Genomic DNA, 22273 nt, shown 5'->3' on the forward strand with positions numbered 1-22273 from the left:
TCAAAAGGCCTTTTCTGTAGAAGACATATGGTTTTTGTCACAACCAATTAATTTAATCATGGTAGTGGGAAAGCAGCAGTAGACAGACGTAAATGAAGGTGTGTGGCTGTGTTCAAATAAAACTTTATTTGAGAGCACAAATGTGAATTTCGTATAATTTTTACCTGTCACAAAATTATTTTGATCTTTTTTCAATTAAAAATGTAAAAACTTGTTAGCTTTCAGGCACACAAGAATAGGCAGCGGACTTGTTTTACAGCATTATGGGTACCTTTACTGTCAATGACAGTTGAGAAATATAGTAATGTATTCATCTTAAAGCAAGATGGCATCATTATCATAATCTAAAATAAAGCAAAGTAAATTTACTCTTTTGCATATTCGTACTTGCATATCATGGTCTTCCACCAAACATGGATGGTTTTTGGAAAATTATTGTATTTGCTTGCTACCACTCAACTAAAACGGAAAATTTATAAAGTACTCTTTAGAAAAAAAGAAAAAGAAAGAAACCAGCAACTTTCTCTCAGATTTAAGGGTGATGTATTTTGCCTTATAAATATCCTTAACTAATGCTCAGCCATGGATGATGCACAGGTGTGGTGACTAGCCATAGCTTCAGAGAATTTAAATAATTTTCTATCTACATTATAAATCTGGTCACTTGTTTTAGAAGCACATACCAAATAAATCTCAGAATTAATGTGCTACATCTACATTCAGAAATCCAATTTCTTAGAGATACCTCTGAATAACTAAGTAATGGGCAATGTGTTGCATAATTATGGCCCTGCTGAGTCTTGGTAAGGATTCCCCTTGTTAATATTCAGCTGCCTTCAAGGAAGTCACTGGATATCAGTAGTTATCTGTCTGTTCATAGCTCTGCCTTAACAATACCCCTGTTAAGATTTTCCTGCATATATTTTCTTAATTTTTGACTTTTATAATTCCCATATATGGATCAGTAATTTGAATATTACTCACTACATTCAGATATTCCAATGGCCCCTTGTGCCAAACTCTAATTTTCAGGTACATTAGTGGGCATGATTTCATAAAGCTTTCCAAAGATGCCATGTTTGATTTAGAAGCAATTTGTTTTCTTCAGTCTTTCCCGAGTGCCCTTACTCCTTCCTTTTGCCTTGCTTCTTTCTAATTGTATTTTGTCACACAATATAACTACAATTAATGTGCATTCTCTCCCTCTAATGTCTCTGCCATCAAAGTGAATTTTTTTAGCCTATAGCTTATTTGCATTTTCACATGAAAAGGTGCATCATCTCAGTAAGCTATGCCTCCCAGTGAACGCAATTATTCCCACTGCGTAAAGCAAAATGGGCCAGTACATCCCTCATGAAATGGGCAACATATGGGTACTACCATCAACACAGCTGGAACATCTGTTTATAAATGTATGCTGTGTGTGCATCACTTTAGTTGCACATACTTACATGAGGCTGAAAGGATGTGAAAACAGAAGTAAGGCTTATAGATAATGCAGCAAAGAAATAGGGGAGTACATTTGAGAAATGTGTTTTCCCAGTGACAGCACCAGCTCTGTTCTGCTTTCTTGGTAGAACAGAGCTAACCATAATTACTCATTTACAATTTTCTTGACCTCATAACTTAAAAAAAATCCCATGAATGAATTGGAAAGAGTTAAGAAAATATTAATCTTTGTTTCATCCTGCATCCATCATCTAGAAACTTAATAATAATTGGAACAATGACAATATAACACCAACTATAGATACATGTGCTCAGTCCTGTACTAAAATATTTTCATGGATCATATTATATAATATTCTAAAAACACCACATAATAAGTCCTGTTTATAGATGAGCAAACAGAGACACCAGTGAGTTAAACTTCACAATTGTAAGAGGCAAGACCAGAAAATGAATGCACATTATTTGACTTCTACTGTTCTCATCTCCTATTTGTTTAAGAGCACTTACAAAGATCCTCATATAATTTCATATACGTGACATACAAATATATTTATTATTTATTTTTCTCCTGTTCCTGAACAATATCACAGAAATAAATAAATATAATTATGATATGTAGATTTCTATTTGTGTAGTTTATTTTCATTAGTGATAACATCTCAAGGGATTTTGAGGTGTGCTAGGAAATAATAGTAATATATTCTCTTTCCAAAATACCTGGCAAGGAAGCAGAAATACTAGGGAGAAGGTAGAATGGAAGTGAAACAAATAGACAGGATAAATAGGAAAAATAATAGCTATCTCTTTCTCCAATATTAGTAAATGGCAACTAAAAGGTGAATCTTCTCAGTTCTGGCAAGAAAAATAGCACTTTCCCCTGAAGGAAGACCCTGGAATTATGCACTTGTTGTCATAAAGACATAAATGATATAAGGAAAAAGAGTAAATAAATCTGCAAAATATTTAAAATTTTAGTTCAGTCTAACAGTTTGCGTGAAAAATTCAGTAGACATTAAGCATGTACTCTGAACTATTAGAACTAATTTTATTTTAAATAATTTTATGAACATTATTGACCAGTTATTTTAACAAGGCACTGCTGGGTCTCAGAATATTTCCTTTGGATATATCAGTAAGTACACATTAGATTTAGAGTTGAGATTTGCAACCTTTTCTCCTGTCCCTGTGTTTTAATTATAAGCCAATAATTAATTAAAAGCAGAATCAAACGAACAAAAAGCAGAAGGGGAAATACAAAATAGTGACATTAATTTAAGAGAAAAATGTCCTTCACAGAATCAAAAAGTAAACGGAAGGCTCTTATCTGCAAGAATTGTATTATAGTGAATTTATTAGTATCTGCTGTGACCTGGATCTCCAGTAAATACTGATAAGTTTGCAACAGAAATAAGAAAAGCAGTTAGAGTCCTAAGGAAAATTAGTCTATGTGTACATTAAAGTCCTGTATGTCACAAAAAAAAATCCCAATGCTATATGTTGAAGAAAACATGTACAGTTTTACAAATGACAAAGAATTGAAAACAGGAAAAGATGACCATGGAGTATCATAAACTAAAGTGGTCTTTGACTGTGTATTGATGAAATTATGGGATACAACTTGAAATACATATTAGAGCATTTCTGATGAGGAAATTAACAAAGAAACACAGGACTGAAGATGGCTTGATTCATATGGAGGACATGAATAAAGAAAGTTAGTAAAATTGGTACTCTGGAATGCCCTAATCTTATATGAAAAAAAATCAAATGCTTCCCCCCCCCCAGAGGAATAATGAAACCTCAAAGTGAATTTCCTATAAAAGATTATGTGAAAATCTTTTGGAAACATCAGTCCATTAGGAAAGTGCAAGATCAGCAATAACATGCAAGAAGCAAAGCAGTTGGGAGCAAAGTAGACAGAGTAGAAGGCTATGAAGAAGTTTGTGTGACATATGGGAAGAGTGACTGAAAAATTAAAAGAAATGGTAGAATTTTATGAAGGATAAACTCTATGAAGAAAAAAAAATTAACCCCAATATTTAGAGATTCAGGGACCAAGAAGGTTCTAGTACTAGTGTTAAATAAAAATATCCTGGCTAGAAAGAGTATTCCACCATAAGCAAGATAAATTTTCTTTTAGACAGTTTGATTTGTTAGAGATGACAAATAAATAAATATAGCTGTCACCTATAGATAGGAGAATTTAAAGGTTTTAGAGATCATATTGACACAGAGGAGACTGAAGGGAAATGATAAGCTTTCCAAAGCAGCAAGTAAAGAAAAAGAACAGATGTTCAAGGTATGAACTAGTGAAGGACAGAAACTGAATGATCAGAGGAGAAACCTTGAAGTACACTCCAGTTAATAACAAGGGAACAAATATTTCAACAATGAAAGGGTAATTTACCAGTACTAACTAAACAGAATCAGAAGAGGAAAATAATTGAATCAAGATTTCAATGTATCAATGGCTAAGAGATCAAGCTGTAATGGCAAATAATCCAGACTCAAACATTTTTAACTATGTACTTATGGACAAATGATTTAACTTATTTGTCCTTCATTTCCTTTATCAAACATCACCTATAGAATAAGGATAATATTATTATCTCACTCATAGTGTCAATATGAGTATTAAATGAGCTAACCCATGCAACGTAAATAACAAGATTCTTCATAACAGTAATCGTGAAATAACACATCTCTTTCTATGCACATGTGGGTGTTTTAAAATTACATATAAAGGTTGTATGTAATTAATACTACAAAATTTATATGTTTATGTATGCATTACGTGTATGTATTTTGATTATAATATACATACATTTTATGCATATATTATAATTATGTGTATGTAGTTTATATTCTTGAGTTTGTGTGTGTGTGAAGCTGATGCAGATGAAAATATTATAATCCCAATTAAGTATTACTCTTCCCCAAAAAGTGGAATAGACATTTTAAAATACACATATATAATCATATCCAAAGTTTCAAAATTATAACTTGTCAAATTTTAGTTTTGATATACTTGCTGCTGGCAAGAAGTGGTGTTAGGGAATAATGACTATATTTGCTTTCGCAAAAACTTGTGAATCAGGCATAGCTTCCTTAAGCTCAGTTGTTTCTCAAAGAGAGAGAATTCCCAGATCAAAATGATGTTTCATTACAGGTATACATTGTGGAATGATCAAAGCAGGCGGGTTCCTATATCTATCACCCCATATATTTATCATTATTTTGTGATGAAAACATTTAAAATCCTGTGCAATGGAAAGCAGAACTGATTCGTCCTAACTGAAACATTGTACACGTTGACCAATGTCTCTCCTTTTTCCATCCGCCCTCCACTTCCCAGCCTCTTGTAATTAGCATTCTACTTTACTTCTATGAATTTGAGTTTTTTAGATTTCACATATGAGATTATACAGTATTTGTCTCTCTGTGCCTGGCTTATTTCACTTACCGTAATGTGCTCCGGGTTCATCTTTGCTGTTGCAAATGATAGAATTTCCTGGATTTTTAAGGCCTGAATAGTATTCTATTATGTATATATATCACCTTTAAAAATATAGTCATCTTTTGATGGACACTTATGTTGTTTCCATATCTTGACTATTGTGAATAGTGCTGCAATGGACATGGGAGTGCAGATATCTCTTTGACATACTGATGTCAGTTCTTTCTCAGTATATGCCAAGAAGTAAGACTGCTGGATCATATGGTAATTGTTTTTAGTTTTTTGGGAGAAACCATTCTGTTTTCAAAAATGACAGTACTAACTTGCAATACAACCAATAGTGTATAAGGATTCCCTTTTCTCCACATCCTCTATAACACTTATAATCTTTTCTTTTCCTTTTTAAATAATAGGCAATCTTACAGGTACAAGGTGATGTCTCACGATGGTATTAATTTGCATATTTCTGATGATTACAGGTGTTGAACATTTTTTCTTGTATCTGTTGGCCATTTGTATGTCTTTCTTGAGAAATCTTTATTCAAATCCTTTACCCATTTTTAAATAGGGTTATTTGTTTTCTTGTTCTTGAGTAGTTTAAGTCCCTTGCATATTTTGAATATTAAGCCCTTATTCAGTGTATGATTTGCAATTATTTTCTCCAAATCTGTGGATTCCCTCTTCGGTCTATTAATTATGTCCTTTTCTGTGTGGAAGCTGTTTCATTTGAAACAATACTATTTGTCTATAATTGCTTCATTGCCTGCACTATTGGTGTCATATCTAGGAAATTACTGCCCAAGCCAATGTCATGGAGCTTTTCCCTTATGTTTCACACTAGCTGTTTTATAGCTGCAGGTCTTATGTTTAAGCGTTTAATCCAATTTGTGTTGATTCTTTTATAAGGGGCAAGTTAAGGGTCAATCTTTGTTCTTTTATATGTACATTTCTAGTTTTCCCAGCACTATTTACTGAAAAGATTGTCTTTTCATCATTTCGTGTTCTTAGCACCTTTGTTGAAAATCAATTAGCCATAGAAGACATGTGCATTTATTTCTGGGCTCTCTATCTTATTTACTTCTATGAATCAATAGATTCATAGTCAATATTTCTGTTTATTTATTTATTTTATTATACTTTAAGTTCTAGGGTACATGTACATGTATTATACTTTAGGTTCTACGGTACATGTACACAACGTGCAGGTTTGTTACAACATGTGCCATGTTGGTTTGCTGCACCCATCAACTCATCATTTGCATTAGGTACACGGATGAAGCTGGAAACCATCATTCTCAGCAAACTATCAGGAGGACAGAAAACCCAACACTGCATTTTCTCACTCATAGGTGGGAATTGAACAATGAGAACATTTGGACAGAGGGCGGGGAACATCACACACCAGGGCCTGTTTGGGGTGAGGGGCTGGGGGAGGGATGGTATTAACAGAAATACCTAATATTTCTGTTTATATTCCAGTATCATGCTATTTTGATTACTATAGATTTGTAATAAATTTTAAAATCTTGTAGTCTGATGCCTTCAGCTTTATTCTTTTTGGTAAAGATTGCTTTAGCTATTCAGGATGTTTTGCGGTTCCACTTCAATTTTAGATTTTTTTTTTATTTCTGTGAATAATGACAAAGTTAAGATAGCAATTATATTGATTCTGTTGATCGCTTTGGGTAGTATGGGCATTTTTAAAATATTAATTTTTTCAATTCATAAACTGATACGTCCTTTCCATTTGTTTGTGTGATCTTTAATAGTCTCATCAATGTTTTATAATTTTTGTATAAAAATCTTTTACCTCCCTGGTTAAATTTATTCCCTAGTAATTTATTTGATGACATTGTTGTAAATAAGACGGTTTAATTAATTTCTTTTTCAGATAGGATTTTATTGTTAGTCTATAGAAATACCACTGAATTTTGTATGTTGAGTTTGTATCCTACATTTTTACTAAATTCATTTATGGATTTCAACAGTTTTTTTTTTTTTTGGTGGATTCATTAGTATTTCCTTATATAAGATTATGCCATCAGCAAGCAGGCAGTTTCATTTCTTCCTTTCCTATTTTGATGTCTTTTATTCTCTTTTCTTGCCATACTGAAGTACTAAACTATAGGACTAGGACTTCCAGTACTACATTGAACCTGAGTGGTATGAATGGGCATTCTTATGTTGCTCCTGATCTTAAAGAAAATGACTTCAATTGTTTTTTTAACCATTGTGTATGATGACAGCTGTGGGCTTGTCATTTATAGCCTTTATTGTATTGAGGAATATTCCTTCTATACCTAACTTGTTGAGTTGTTATTATAAAATGATATTCAATTTTGTCAAATGCTTTTTCTGCATCTATTGAGATGGTCATTTTTTTTGTCCTTTGTCAATAAATATGGTGAATCACATTAAATAATTTGCGTATTTTGAAACTACTTTGCACCTCAGGGATAATTCTCACTTGGTCATGATGAATGATCCTTTTGATGTATGGCTTAATGATTTGCTAGTATTGTGTTGAGAATAACATATGATATATCTTGGAGAATGTTCTGTTTACATTTGAAAAGAATGTATATTCTGTTGCTGTTGGGCAAAATGTTATGTATATGTTTGTAAGATTCATTTGGTCTAATGTGTATTTCAAGTCGAATGTTTATTGATCTGTCTAGATCATCTGTGTATGGCTGAAAGTGGGGTATTGAAAGCCCTTGCAATTATTATATTGCCGTCTGTCTCCCTTCAGGTGTCTTATTGTTTTCTTTAAATATTTCAGTGCTCTTATGTTGGGTACATATATATTTATAATTGTTTTATCCTCTAGATGAATTGACACCTTTATCACTATATAATGACCTTCTTTTTCTCTTTTTACAGTTTTTGATTTCAAGTCTATTTTGTTTGAAATAAGTGTAGCTACCCCTGGTGTTTTTTAATTTCCATTTGCATGGAATATATTTTCCTATCCCTTTACTTTCAGTCTCTCAGAGTCTGTTAAGGTGAAGTGAGTCTTTTTTAGACAGCCTAGAGGTGAGTTTTTTTTTATCCATTCAATTACTCCACATTTTTTATTAGAATATTTAATCCATTTACACTTAAAGTAATTATTGATAGATAAGGACTTACTAGTGCCATTTTGTTACTTATTTTCAGGTTCTTTAGTAGACTTTTTGTTTCTTTCTTCCCCTATTGCTTTTGTTTGGTATCTGTGAGTGTATAATTTGATGGCTTTCTGTAAGTGGTATGCTTTGGCTTTTTTTCTTTTTGACTGTTCTGTATTTATTATAGAATTTTGCTTTGTGGTTACCCTTAAGCTAACATAAAACTTCTTATACTAACAGCTGACTATTTTAAGCTAAAAATAATGTAACTTTGATTGCATACAAACATTCCACATTTTTTCTCCTGCTCCTTCCATGTTTTATATTTTTGATGTTGCAATTACATTTTAAAATAATTAGTATTCCTTAACAAATCATTATGGATTTAGTTGTTTGTAATTGTTTTGTCTGTTATCCTTCATACTAGAGATATAAATAACCTACCCAACACCATTACAGTATTAGAGTGTTTGGATTTACAGTGTACTTACCTCTACCAGTGATTTTTATACTTTCATATGTTTTCATATTACTAATTAGCATCATTTCCTTTAGCTTAAACAGCTTAAACAACTCACCTTAACATGTCTTGTAAGGAACGTACAGTGGTGATTAACTCAATTGGTTTTTGTTAGTCTGAAAAACTCTTTATCATCCTTCAATTTTGTTTTACATTTTTAAATTTTTAATTTTTATGGGTGCATAGTAGGGTTATACCTTCATGGAGTACATGAGATATTTTGATACTGGCATACATACTCCAGGGCAAATGGAGTACCTATAACCTCAAGCAATCATAATTTCTTCATATAATGAACCTACCAATTATATGCCCTCGATTATTATAAAATGTACAACAAATCATTACCAATAGTAGTCACTCTTTTCTGTTACCAAGAAACAGATTTTTAGATTTTAATTATTCTAAATATTTTTGTACCCATTAACTATCACCATTTGCCATCTTTCCCATCCCTCCCAGCAATTTGTTGAAGAGACCATCCTTTCCCCATTGTATGTTCATGATGCCGTTGTTAAAAATGCATCCACTGTAGATGCATTGATTTATTTCTGGGTTCCTTATTCTGTTCCACAGATCCATGTGTTTGTTTTTATGCCAATACCATGCTGTTTTGGTTACTACAGCTCTGCAGTATAATTTGAAGTCAGGTAAAGTGATTCCTCTTGTTTTGTTCTTTTTGCTCAGGATGGCTATCACTATTCTGGATTTTTTGTGGTTCCATATACATTTTAGAATTTTTTTCTACTTTTGGGAAGAATGTCATTGGTATTTTGATGGGGATGGAACTGAATCTGTAGATTGCTTTGGGTAGTATGGGCATTTTAACAATATTGATTTTTCTAATCTATGAACATAAAGTATCTTTCCTTTTGTGTGTGTGTGCTCTTTAATTTCTGGTATCAATGTTTTATAGTTTTCATTGTAGACATCTCTCACTACTCTGCTTCAGTATAGTCCTAGGTATCTTACCAGATTGGTCACTGTTGACATATAAAAATGCTACTGATTTTTGTATGTTTGTTTTGTATTCTGCAACTTTACTGAATTTGTTTACCAGATCTAACAGTTTTTTTTATTTCTAGTGTTATTCTATTGTGGTCAGAGAAGATACTTGATATGATTTCACTTCTTTACTTCTTTGGATTTTTAAAACATTTGCTTTGTGGCCTGACATGCAGGTCTATCCTTGAGAATGATCCATGTGCTGAGGAGAAGAATGTGTATTCTGCAGCCATTAGATTAAATGTTCTGTAAATATCAATTAGGTACATTTGGTCTATAGTGCAGACTAAGTCTGATGTTTATTGATTTTCTATCGGAATGATCTGTCCATTGATGAAAGTGAAGTTTTGAAGTCTCCAACTATTATTGTATTGGAGTTCATTTCTCTGCATTTCTAATGTTTGCTGTATAAATTTGAGTATGCCAATATTTGGTGCATATATATTACAATTGTTACATTCTTTTGTTGAATTGATCCATTTATCATTATCTAATGAACTTCTTTATCTCTTTTCATAGTTTTTGTCTTAAAAATTTTTTTTATTTGACATAAGTATAGCTATGCCCCCTCTCTTCTGGTTTCCATTTGCATGGAATATTTTTTCATCTCTTTATTTTCAGGCTATATGTGTCTTTACAGTTAAAGTGTGTTTCTTTTTTAGGCAACAGATCATTGTGCCTTTTAAAAAATCCATTCATTCACTCTATAACTTTTGATTGGAGAGTTTTTACATTCAATGTTAGTATTAATGAGTAAGGACTTGCTCCTGCCATGTGTTATTTGTTTTATGGTTGGTTTATGACCTCCCCTTCCTTCCTTCCTTCCTTCCTTCCTCCTTCCATTTTCCTTTTGATTAAAGTAATTTTCTCTGGTGATACATTTTAATTTCTTGCCTTATATTTTTGTGTATCTCTTTTAGGTTTTTTTTTTTTTATTTAACGTTACTATGAGGTTTGCAAGGAACGTCTTATAACCTATCATTTTAAACTGATGACAACTTAACCCTCATTACATAAACAAATAAATAATCTAACAAATGAGTAAAAAGAAAACTGATAAAAAGAAAACTTACACTTTAACTTCATCCCCCCATGCTTTTCAACTTTTTGGTGTTTCTATTTATATCTTATTATATATACTATGTCTTGAAGTTGTTGTAGTTATTATTTTTGATAAGTTCATCTGATATTCCCCTTTCTAAAGATATGAGCACTTTATACACCACAATTACAAGGTTACAATATTGTGTATTTATCTGTGTTCTCACTGTTACCAGCAAATTTTGTACCTTCAGAATTGCTTGTTAACTTTCCTTTCTTTCAGATGAAAGAACTCCCTTTACCATTTCTTGCAGGACAGGTCAGTTGTTGAGGAAATCCTTTGGTTTTTGTTTGTCTGGGAAAGTCTTTATTTCTCCTTCATGTTTGAAGGGTATTCTTTTCTGGATATACTATTCTAAGATAAAATTTTTCTTTCTTTTTTTTTCTTTTAGCATTTTATATATAGCATGACACTCTCTCCTGTAAGTTTTCCACTGGGAAAACTGCTGCCAGATGTATTGGAGCTCCTTTATATGTTATTCGTCTCTTTTCTCTTGCTGCTTTTAGGATCCCCCCCACTTTTTTTTTTTTTTTTTTTGACCTTTCGGAGTCTGATTATTAAACATCTTGAGGTATTCTTATTTGGGTAAATCCGGCTGGTGCTCAACAACCTTCTTGTATTTGAATATTGATGTATTCCTCTAGGTTTGGAGAGTTCTCCGTTATTATCTTTTTGAATAAATTTTCTAAATTTTCTACCTCAGTCTTTCTCTTTACCTTACCTTTAAGGTCAATAACTCTTATATTTGCCTTTTTAAAGCTGTTTTCTAGATCTTGTAGGTGTGCTTCCTTACAATTTATTGTTTTTTATTTTGGCGACTGTGACTATATATTTTCAAATAGCCTAACTTCAAGCTCACTAATTCTTTCTTTTGATTGATTAATTCTGTTGTTGAGAGATTCTGATATATTCCTCAGTTTGTCAGTTAAATTTTTCAGCTCCAGAATTTCTACTTCATTGTTTTTAACTGTTTCTATTTCTTTCTTACACTTATCTGATAGGATTCTGAATGTTTACGCTGTGTTATCATAGATTTCATTGAGTTTCCTCAAAAGAGCTATTTTGAATTCTCTGTCTGAAGGTCAAACATCTGGTTACTCCAGAACTGGTCACTGGCCCCTTATTTAGTTTATTTGGTGAGGTCATGTTTTCCTGGGTAGTCTTGATGCTTATGGATGTTCAACAGCATCTGGTCATTAAAGACCAAGTTGTTTATTCTAATCTTTATAGTCTTGGTTTGTTTGTACCCATCCTCCTTGAGAAGGTTTCCAAGCATTCAAATGGAATTTAGTGTCGTTATCTAAATCTTTGTTCACTGCATCTGTATGTGCATTAGGAAACACCTCAATCTCAGTAATGCTCTAAATCTTGCATACCCATAGAGGTACCACCTTAGTGGTCTTGGGTAAGATCCATGAGAATTTCCTTGATTGCCATGTGGAGTCTTTTATTCTCTTTCCTAACTTCCCCTGCAAGCAAATGGAGCCTCTCTCTCCATGCTGTGCTACTTGGAGTTGGGGAGTGATGATGCAAGTACTCCTGTAACTATCACCACTGGGACTGTACTGGTTCACATCTAAGGCCAGCACAATACTGGGTCTCACCCAAGGACTGTAGCAGCTATTTCCTTGCTACCACTGATGTTTATTCAAGGTCCAAGGATCTTTTGTCAGAAGGTGGAGAATTTTGCCAGAACTGGGTCCTTCCCTTCAAAAGAGTGGGTTCCTTTCTGGCCCAAGGTGGGTCCAGAAATGTCATATGGGAACTATGGTCTGAAATGAGGGGTCTAGGACTCTTCTTGGTGCTTTGTTTTACTGTGGCTGAGCTAGTATCCAAGTTGCAAGACAATATCTTCTTTATTCTTCTCCCTCCTTCTCAAGCTTCAAGCTGCACTGCCTGGAGTTGGGGAAGGGGTTATGCAAGCACCTCATTTGCCATTCTAGCTAGTGTCTCACTTGGTCACATGAGCCCCAAGTCCATTGGCTCTGATCCTAACATAGCACAAGAACTTGTCCAGAAATTGCAGTTCTGTCTTTCAAATTTATTTAGATCCCAGAACACTTAAGCCTATATTGTTGGTACTAGCCAGAACTCATGTTCCAACTGCTGAGACAAACAATTCCTCTTTGGCTAAGGCTAATCTAAATGTTTCCTCCATTAGAATGAGTCAAATTCTGCCCCATTTTGCTCTCTACTCTGACAGAACAGCACTAAATTTCAACTCAAAGTCTCACAATCACTTTGTTTTCCCTTCCCCAAGCACACAGATTCTGTCTGTGCAACATGGCTGCTGCTGGGGCATGGAGAAGAAATAATGTAGGCAATTAAAGGCTGCCTTTCCTATTCTCTTCAGTACCTCTTTATATGATGTGAAACCAGGTACAGTATGATCACTCACCTGATTTTTGGTTCTTGTAGAGGTCCTTTTTTGTGTGGATAGCTGTTCAATTTGGTTTTCATGCAAAGTGGGGTGATGGTGGCAATCACTGGAGTGTTCTACTTAACCAACTTCTTCTGCCTACTTCCCCTATCACCCTGTAAGTTTTAAAAGACAGGATTGCAGGACTGGAAGACATGATTAGTACTTATAGTGTTCTTGGTTAATATATTTTTTCCTTTTAGTATTTTGAGTTTATCTGCCAGCTCCCTTCTGCCCTGCAAGATTTCTGCTGAAATATCTGCTGATAATCTTATGGAGGTTCCCTTTTATGTAACAATTTGCTTTTCCTTTGCTGTTTTCAAAGTTCTCTTCATATTTTGACAGTTTGATTCTGATGTGTCTCAGTGTGGGTCTCTTTGGAGTCATATAATTTGATAATATTTGGGCTTCATAGATCTGAATTTCTATATTTTTCTTCAGGCTTGGAAATTTTTCTGGTTTTTTTTTTTGTATACAATTTCTATTTATCTCTTTCTTCTGGTACACAGATAATACAGTTGTTTTTATGTTTGATGGTGTTCTGTAAGTCTCTTAAACTATCCTCACTCTTTTTCATTCCTTCTTCTTTTTGTTTCTCAGATTGTATGCTTTTTTTTTTTTTTTTTTCCTTTCCTTTGAGACAGAGTCTCTCTCTGTTGCACAGGCTGGAGTGCAATGGCACGATCTCAGCTCACTGCAACCTCTGCCACCTGGGTTCAAGTGATTCTCCTGCCTCAGCCTCCTGAGTAGCTGGGATTACAGGCTAAATTTTGTATTTTTAGTAGAGACGGGGTTTTACCATTCAAGACTGGCCAGGTTGGTCTTGAACTCCTGACCTCGTGATCTACCACCTCGGCCTCCCAAAGTGCTGGGCCTGTATGCTTTTTGTTGACCTGTCTTTGAGTTTACTGATAATTTCTTTGGCCTAATCTAGTCTAATTTTAACCACCCCAATTGAAATTTTCAGTTCACTTAAAATATTATTCATCTCTATGACTTCTACTTTGTGCTTTTTTATACAGTTGTTCCTCAGTATCCACAAGGGATTGATTCAAGTTCAGCCAACAGATACCAAAATCCACAGATGCCCATGTCTCTTCTATAAAATGGTTTCATATTTGCATATAACCAACACACATCTTTCAGTATACGCTAAATCATCTTTAGATAATTTATAATACCTAAGAGAATGCAAATACTATTAAATATTTATTACACTGTATTTTTTCACTGTTGTAATGTTATGTTCTATTGTTTTGCCTTTTAAAAATATTTTTAATCCCTATTTGGTTGAATTCACAGATGCAGAACTGATGAATATGGGGGCCAACTGTAGTTTCTATCCTTTGGAAATTATTTGTTTTTGCAATGCTTTCCTGATTTCAGTGAGCATCTTTTTGACCAGTATTTTGAATTCCCTCTTGAGTAGATCACATGTCTCCACTTCACTCAGGTCACTTTCTGGAGCCTTATCTTCTCTTTTTATTTGGAATATAGTTCACAGTTTCTTTATTTTACTTGACTCTGTGCATTGATTTATTCACATAAAGTAAGGCAACTATCTCCCTCAGTCTTGTCAAACTGGCCTCACGTAGGAGAAGAGTCTCACCAATCCATTCAGACTGAGATTTTAAGGCACCTCTCAAATCTTTGTGTTTGACCAGAATACTGTTTCTGTTTTTGTTGGCTCCCTGGAGTACATGATATGCCATGTCCTGTCAGTACCTCCAGACGAGTAAGGTAGAAGTCATATTCTGTAGATGTAGCTAGAAAGGTTGGAGTATTTGATGTGTGTTCCAGTTTCTTCTGTCTTCACAATCAAGCTGAACATAGGAATGTATGTCCCACAGTCTCTGCACTAAGCCATGGAGAGAATCTGTGGCAAATACTTGTACTCATACTTAGGCTATAACCTCTGATCCTGAAAAGATAGCTGTTGGACGTGGGTTGATTATATGTTCCATTATTTTTCTGTAGATTGTGGCCTCCTCTCAGGAATACAAAGCACCATCAACTCTCAGAGCTACATGGTTAAGAAGACACCCCCTTGGGTAGGAACTATAAAAGTTGTGACACTCATTGCATGGCCAAACTCCTTGCAAGAAGAATGGGTAGACCAGGATTTGTCACTTAGTAAAACCAGAGGAAATGTTTGTGAAGTGCCAATCTCTGGCTTAGGCTGCCAAAGAGCTACTGTTAGTTTACAATGTTAGCTCTGCAATGCAAATTCATTTAAAGCCAGGCTGCTAAGTATCCCCTGGAAGAGTGTATCATAAACCTTTTGTAGGGATAAACAGGGAGCTGCTTTTTAAAAGTCCCTTCTCTGGACTACTCCTGGGGGATGAAGCCCCTAGAAGTACATGTGTGCCATTAGAGAACCACTGTGTTTTTTCCTGTGGTTTAGAACGACTCATGTATGTCAAACCCACTTCATTCACAGAGATGATGAATTAATAGCCTTAGAGTTAGACAGATCTTAGAGGTAAGGTGGTATATGTGAGGTCCAAGTCCTCTTCTCCACAGGGAGAAGGTAGAGGTTAGAGATTTCTTTCTCAATTTTATGGTGCACTGACTGGACTGGGATCTATACTCAACTCTGCCTTAGCTTTTTCTACCCTTTGATGTTTGCTTAGTTGCCCAGTGGGTTGGAGTCTCTCAACTGGTCTCTGACTTTGTCTCAGAGAAAATAAATCTGTGAATACATGTTTATTGGGTGTGTCCCTGGGTAGAGTGAGAATCAAGAGGTTTCCATGCTGCTATGTTGCTGATGTCACCTCCTTTAATCTTAAATATTGTCTGGTTTGTTAAGTGCATCTCTTTTGCTGGCTGGTTACATAGTTTGTTTATTTGTTTGTGTCTTTTATAAAGTAGCCTATAAATGTGTTTGCAAATTATTCATGAGAGGTGGTCAGGAGACATATGTTACTGTCTGTGATACTTTAAGATATTTGAAAACAGGGATTCTCTCTTTCATTGTTTTTAATGCTTTTTAAATCTAGAAAAAATGTGCTTGATGCAATCAGTAAATGTTTATTAAATAAATGAATTAATATCTCCATGCTTCATTAAAAGAAGCCAATCAGCAAAAACACAAATCACTCACATAAACACAACTATAATTAGTGTAAGCAAGTAATCAGGTCGATATTTCTATATTCTTGGCAAAACACTAGGCCACATTCTTAAGGCCAACTCTCTGAAAATTATTTAATATGCAACATTTTTGCTAAATGTAATTTTTTTCAGATTTCTGTCTTTGATGTTGAAGATTAATTTCTCCTATGGGATGACTCCCCTCCCAAAATGCCATCTCCCTACAGGACCAGAAACAAACAAAGAAACAAGCAAAAATCCCACACTTCAGAAATACTCTTGCTTTTTCTCTAGCAAGTTTCATTATTCTTTGTTTGTTAGACTTAACTAGTTATAATTTAACAATTAATTACATTAAAAGTAGTCAAATGTCATCATATTTTAGTTGTATTCATACATCGCAGGATGTGACTGCTTTAAAAAAACATGTAGTATTTTCATGTGGGCAGGTAAATATTACCTCCTTCACTGACTGAGAACTTAAGAGGAGATATTTTGTCTGTCTTGCAATAATTTTCCCCAAAGCAAGTGATTTCTGCTTAGAATTCAATAAATATTTCTAACCAATTAAATAATTTAAAAAATTTCTGATAGAAAATTAAAACTAAATAACATCTGTAGTACTTATGGCTACTTGAAGTTTGTTACTGTCATGACTTTATCTGTGCTGATTTTAATGAGACTGCTAGCAAAGAAAAAGGACTCAGTTCTCATTTGTGTTCTGTGTCCGTAAATAGTTTACCAGTAATGCCGAGAGATACCTCACGGGTGATCTGATTTAAATTCATATAAATAACTTAAAAGGAAAACTCCTATGTTGCCTTGCCCTTAGCTAATATTGTTATGCTAATGCCAAATATGAGTTATACATTCAGAAGCTTAAATGACCAACAGCAGCTGTGTGGTTTTTTTCCTGAATTTTTTTTTGCCAAATTTTAAAACTAGGCAAGATAAGTTTCCTATGTATATTTTTATCTTTAGCTAATGTACTCAATATCAACAAAAAGAAACACAGATGTTTAAAAAGATTCAGAAAAGCAGTTGAATAAAACTTTCATAGTTCTACACATGGCATGAAATAATAAGTGGATTTGAAAATTAAATTTAGAGGATGAAGGCAATCATTTGAACATGATTTATGGTCCATTAAGATCTTTAATATATCTTGTTTTAAGTACATTTAATTTTACTTATAATAAAGCAGAAAACAATTTTCTTGAAGGGAATATGTGTTTTTAATAAACCTAACATTTGTTTTTTGGATTGAAATTAATCTCATATGAGAGTGTAAGTTAAGAAAATAACAACCCCAGTACAATGCCATTTTGGTTACTGTAGCCTTGTAGTATAGTTTGAAGTCAGGTAGCATGATGACTCCAGCTTTGATCTTTTGGCTTAGGATTGTATTGGCTATACGGGCTCTTTTTTGGTTCCTTATGAAATTTAAAGTAGTTTTCTCTAACTTTGTGACGAAAGTCAATGGTAGCTTGATGGAGATAGCATTGAATCTATAAATTACTTTGGGCAGTATGGCCATTTTCACAATATGGATTCTTCCTATCCATGAGCATGGGATGTTTTTCCATTTGTATGTATCCTCCAATGAAACAGAATAGAGGCCTCAGAAATAATGCCACACATCTACAACCATCTGATCTTTGACAAACCTAACAAAAACAAGCAATGGGGAAAGGATTGCCTATTTAATAAATGGTATTAGGAAAACTGGCTAGCCATATGCTGAAAACTGAGACTGGACCCCTTTCTTACACTTTATACAAAAATTAACTCAAGATGGATTAAAGACTTAAATATAAGACATAAAACATAAGAACTCTAGAAGAAAACCTAGGCCATACCATTCAGGACATAGGCATGGGCAAAGACTTCATGACTAAAACATCAAAAGCAATGGCAACAAAAGCCAAAATTGACAAAAGGGATCTAATTAAACTAAAGAGCTTCTGCACAGCAAAAGAAGCTATCATCAGAGTGAACAGGCAACCTACAGAATGGGAGAAAATTTTTGCAGTTTATCCATCTGGAAAAGGTCTAATATCCAGAATCTACAAGGAACTTAAGCAAATTTACAAGAAAAGAACAAACAACCCTATTAAAAAGTGGGCAAAGAATATGAACAGATACTTCTCAAAAGAAGATATTTATGCAGCCAACAAACATATGAAAAATAGCTCATCATCACTGGTCATTAAAGAAATACAAATCAAAACAACAATGAGATATCATCTCATGACAGTTAGAATGGCGATCGTTAAAAAGTCAAGAAACAACAGATGCTGGAGAGGATGTGGAGAAATAGGAACACTTTTACACTGTTGGTGAGAGTGTAAATTAGTTCAACCATTGTGGAAGACAATGTGGTGATTCCTAACAGATCTAGAACCAGAAATACAATTTGACCATCAATCCCATTACTGGGTATATACCCAAAGCATTATAAATCATTCTACTATAAAGACACATGCACAAGTATGTTTATTGCAGCACTGTTCAAAATAGCAAAGGCTTGGAACCAACCCAAATGCCCATTGATAGACTGGATAAAGAAAATGTGGCACACATACAACATGCAATACTATGCATCCATGAAAAAGGATGAGTTCATATCCTTTGCAGGAACATGGATGAAGCTGGAAACCATCATTCTCAACAAACTAACACAGGAACAGAAAACCAGACATCACACGTTCTCACTCATAAGTGGGAGTTGAACAATGAGAACACATGGACACAGGGAGGGGAACATCACACACGGGGGCCTGTTGGCGGGCAGGGGACTAGGGGAGGGATAGCATTAGGAGAAGTAACTAATGTAGATGACAGGTTGAGGGGTGGAGCAAGCCACCATGGCACGTGTATACCTATGGAACAATTCTACACGTTCTGCACATGTATCCCGGAACTTAAAGTATAATTTTAAAAAACTTGAAAAAAAAAAAACCCATTATATTTATAGCAAATGTCTAACATTTTGTATTTTTTCCAAATTGTACTGATATTTATATATTTCTTATTTGTTTGTTATCAATATGATACATAAAAGTATATAATGTATTATTTCAAAATTAACATTTAACTTATAACAATTTAGGTTAGAGGCAAAGCCCCAATTTATTTTATATGTAAGGCATTATAAGGAACTTATATAAATGTACTGCTTTATTAATTAGTGTTTCTGCTTAATGTTAGTATCATTTATTCAATTTGTTTTACATCATATTAATTTACTATCATTTGACATGAATCTTTGATAATAGCTGGAACATGAACAAAGATGCAATATTCTGACTTCTGATAATGCAATTTCAATAAAAACTGTTAATGAAACCTATCAACCATTTATATTGTTTTTAAAAAGTCAGTGGTAATTATGCATAATTATACACTTTGTTTTCATCAAATTCATGTACAAATGTGCAAGTCCTTATACACTTTAACAGAACTTCATAGTAACCTAATTTCCACATACTAACCATAGTCTGCTGTGTGAAGAACACACTTAAACTTAGATTTTATAATGGGACCTAAGTACCGCACAACACCATGGAATTTTAGTGCCATGAAAAAAAGATTCTTCCTCTTAAATTTTTTGTTCATAAATGGTCATGAGTAAATGTAGAAATTGAACCTAATTATATATTTTAGAAATGGTTTTATGTCAAAACATATTTTTTATTGGTTTACTTATTGACTGCTTTTTTGGATGACTAATATCAATAACAGAAGTGACATACCTGTAATACTAGCACTTTGGGAGGATGAGGTGAGTGGATTGCTTGAGCCAAGGAGTTTGAGACCAGTCTGGGCAACATGGCAAAACCCTGTCTCTACAAAATACACAAAAATTAGTTGGTCATGCTGGCATGTGTCTGTGGCCCCAGCTACTCAGGAGGCTGAGGTGGGAGGATGACTTGAGCCCTGGAGTTTGAGGTTGTAGTGAGAGACATGATCACTCATGTTTGTTTTTATTACACAAAAATATAATGTTGCACTTTGAAACAAATAATTATAAAATCAGGTGATCTTTTTTTATTAAAGTACTAAGATTAAAAAAATAAGTCAAAGTCAAATTAATATAACTGTTAAAATCATTCAGAATTTTGAGATGAGAAGTAGCTGTGATTATATCCAAAAAGCTAAAATATATACACACTAAAAAGCCTAGATTTTACTACTATGCAATGTAGCCAGGTAACAAAATTGCACTGTACTTCTTGAATTCATATATATACACACACACACACACACACACACATTTGAATTCATATATATGAATATATATATTTATATATATGTGTGTATACATGTCTATATACGTACACACAAAGAGTCTTGAGTATAAATTTATAGAAACAATTATAATAATAAAATGTCACTCCGTATCTATTTGTCCTTTTGATCCAAGACAAAACATATGTGAAATTTAAACAAATAATATGGTATAATATATTAAGGTGGAATATCCATTGTAATTCTCTCCGTGCTGCTACTGGTGGGCAAGGACAAATCAGAGATTTAAACCACAGGTGCTATAAATAGCATGTTTTACAGAGGCAGGATCAAAATGCCTTTGGAGCTGAAGAAAGAAAGCAAGAATAATTGAAAACAGGGCTCCCTACAAACAGTTATACATAATTTGAGTATATGTGTATGTGTGTGTAAAAATCTACCTGTGATTGACATTCAATAGATGACTGTTTTCTATTTCCCCAAGCTACTTGACTTTGTTAAAAAAAAGATACATTGAGGATTCAATAAGATCTGTAAAACATTCTTTATACCAGATTATAATCCATAATTATATTAGTATATTTTACACCCAAAAAACATCAATCAGAAATAGGTATTGGTAAGCTATAAATCAATCAAAGTAAAGCTTTAAAACAAAAATAAATAAGGCCTTAATGCGATTTCTTTTGATAAAGGTGACTTTCAGCAGTAAAGATTCTATATGCTGTAGAATGCAGCAATGTTACCCATTGAATCAAGTGTGGAGATAGGCAGGAAATACTATTGATTTTAAGTATTATTTGAACCAACAAACAGATTTAAAATGACCTTCCACTGTGATAACAATATCTATAATTTGAAAAGAGTTTGTAGAGGAAGAAATGTTGCAAGGTCTGGAGTAAGATAAATGGCAATTTATGGAGGTCAGTTGGCCAATTTCAGATAGAAATAGTTTATATTACTGCAAAGCGGTAAACATATCAACACAATTTCTGAAAAAGCAAAATTTGAGGATACTTTAATTTTCAGGGAATTGTTTTGCCAGTTGCTTTATAATTATTTCATCTATAAAACTAATCTTATAACTTTGCCATTTGTTGCTTTCGGTACGTTCATAGCAATCAAATAAATGTATTGACTCCATAAAAATATAACCAGAGGAATCTGTCAGGTTTGCTGAAAGGATGTCATATAATGAAACTTAAGCTTCGGGTTAGCTCATGATTTTAAAAATAGATATAATAATAATCAGTAGGTTTTAACATTTTTTACAGATTATTTTAGGCAACCAAATAGATATTTTTCAATTAAGCCTGTTGATGTCCGTGAAGATTCATTATATTTTTCTTGTTTTACAAACAGATGTGATACTCACAGTTTCAGTGACTGGTCCAGATTCATGTTTATTCTTAAAGACAGAAGTAGCTTAAAATAATTCAACACTTTCTTTCTTCATTTGATATTCTAAATTAAAGGAGTTTCATGTGAACCAGCATGAATAACATCAGAGGCTATTCATTTTCTTCCCCTGTTCTATAATAATTTCAAACCAGTAAATAGAAACAGGATAAGTAAACCAGCCTAAAAGCAAAGCTCTTTTAGAATGAACCCAAAGTGCTTCTAAAATTGCACAGAGAAGAGATATTCTTTCTAACCAGCAAGTTATCCATCCAGAAAAAACATTTGTCTCTCCAACCAACTTCTACCTGGACCATTCGGGAATTTTGAATGGTCCATTATTTGTTAACATTCTTTCAGGCTCCATCCACTTAAAACTCTTTCCTTACAGTCTCAATTTGAAAACTTGCTTTCTAGGTTAACTAAATTACTATGTTGTGCCCTTGCTCAGCATTCTGCACAAACACTG

This window comes from Pan paniscus, chromosome 5 (assembly GCF_029289425.2).
Source record: "Pan paniscus chromosome 5, NHGRI_mPanPan1-v2.0_pri, whole genome shotgun sequence".
NCBI lineage: Eukaryota > Metazoa > Chordata > Mammalia > Primates > Hominidae > Pan > Pan paniscus.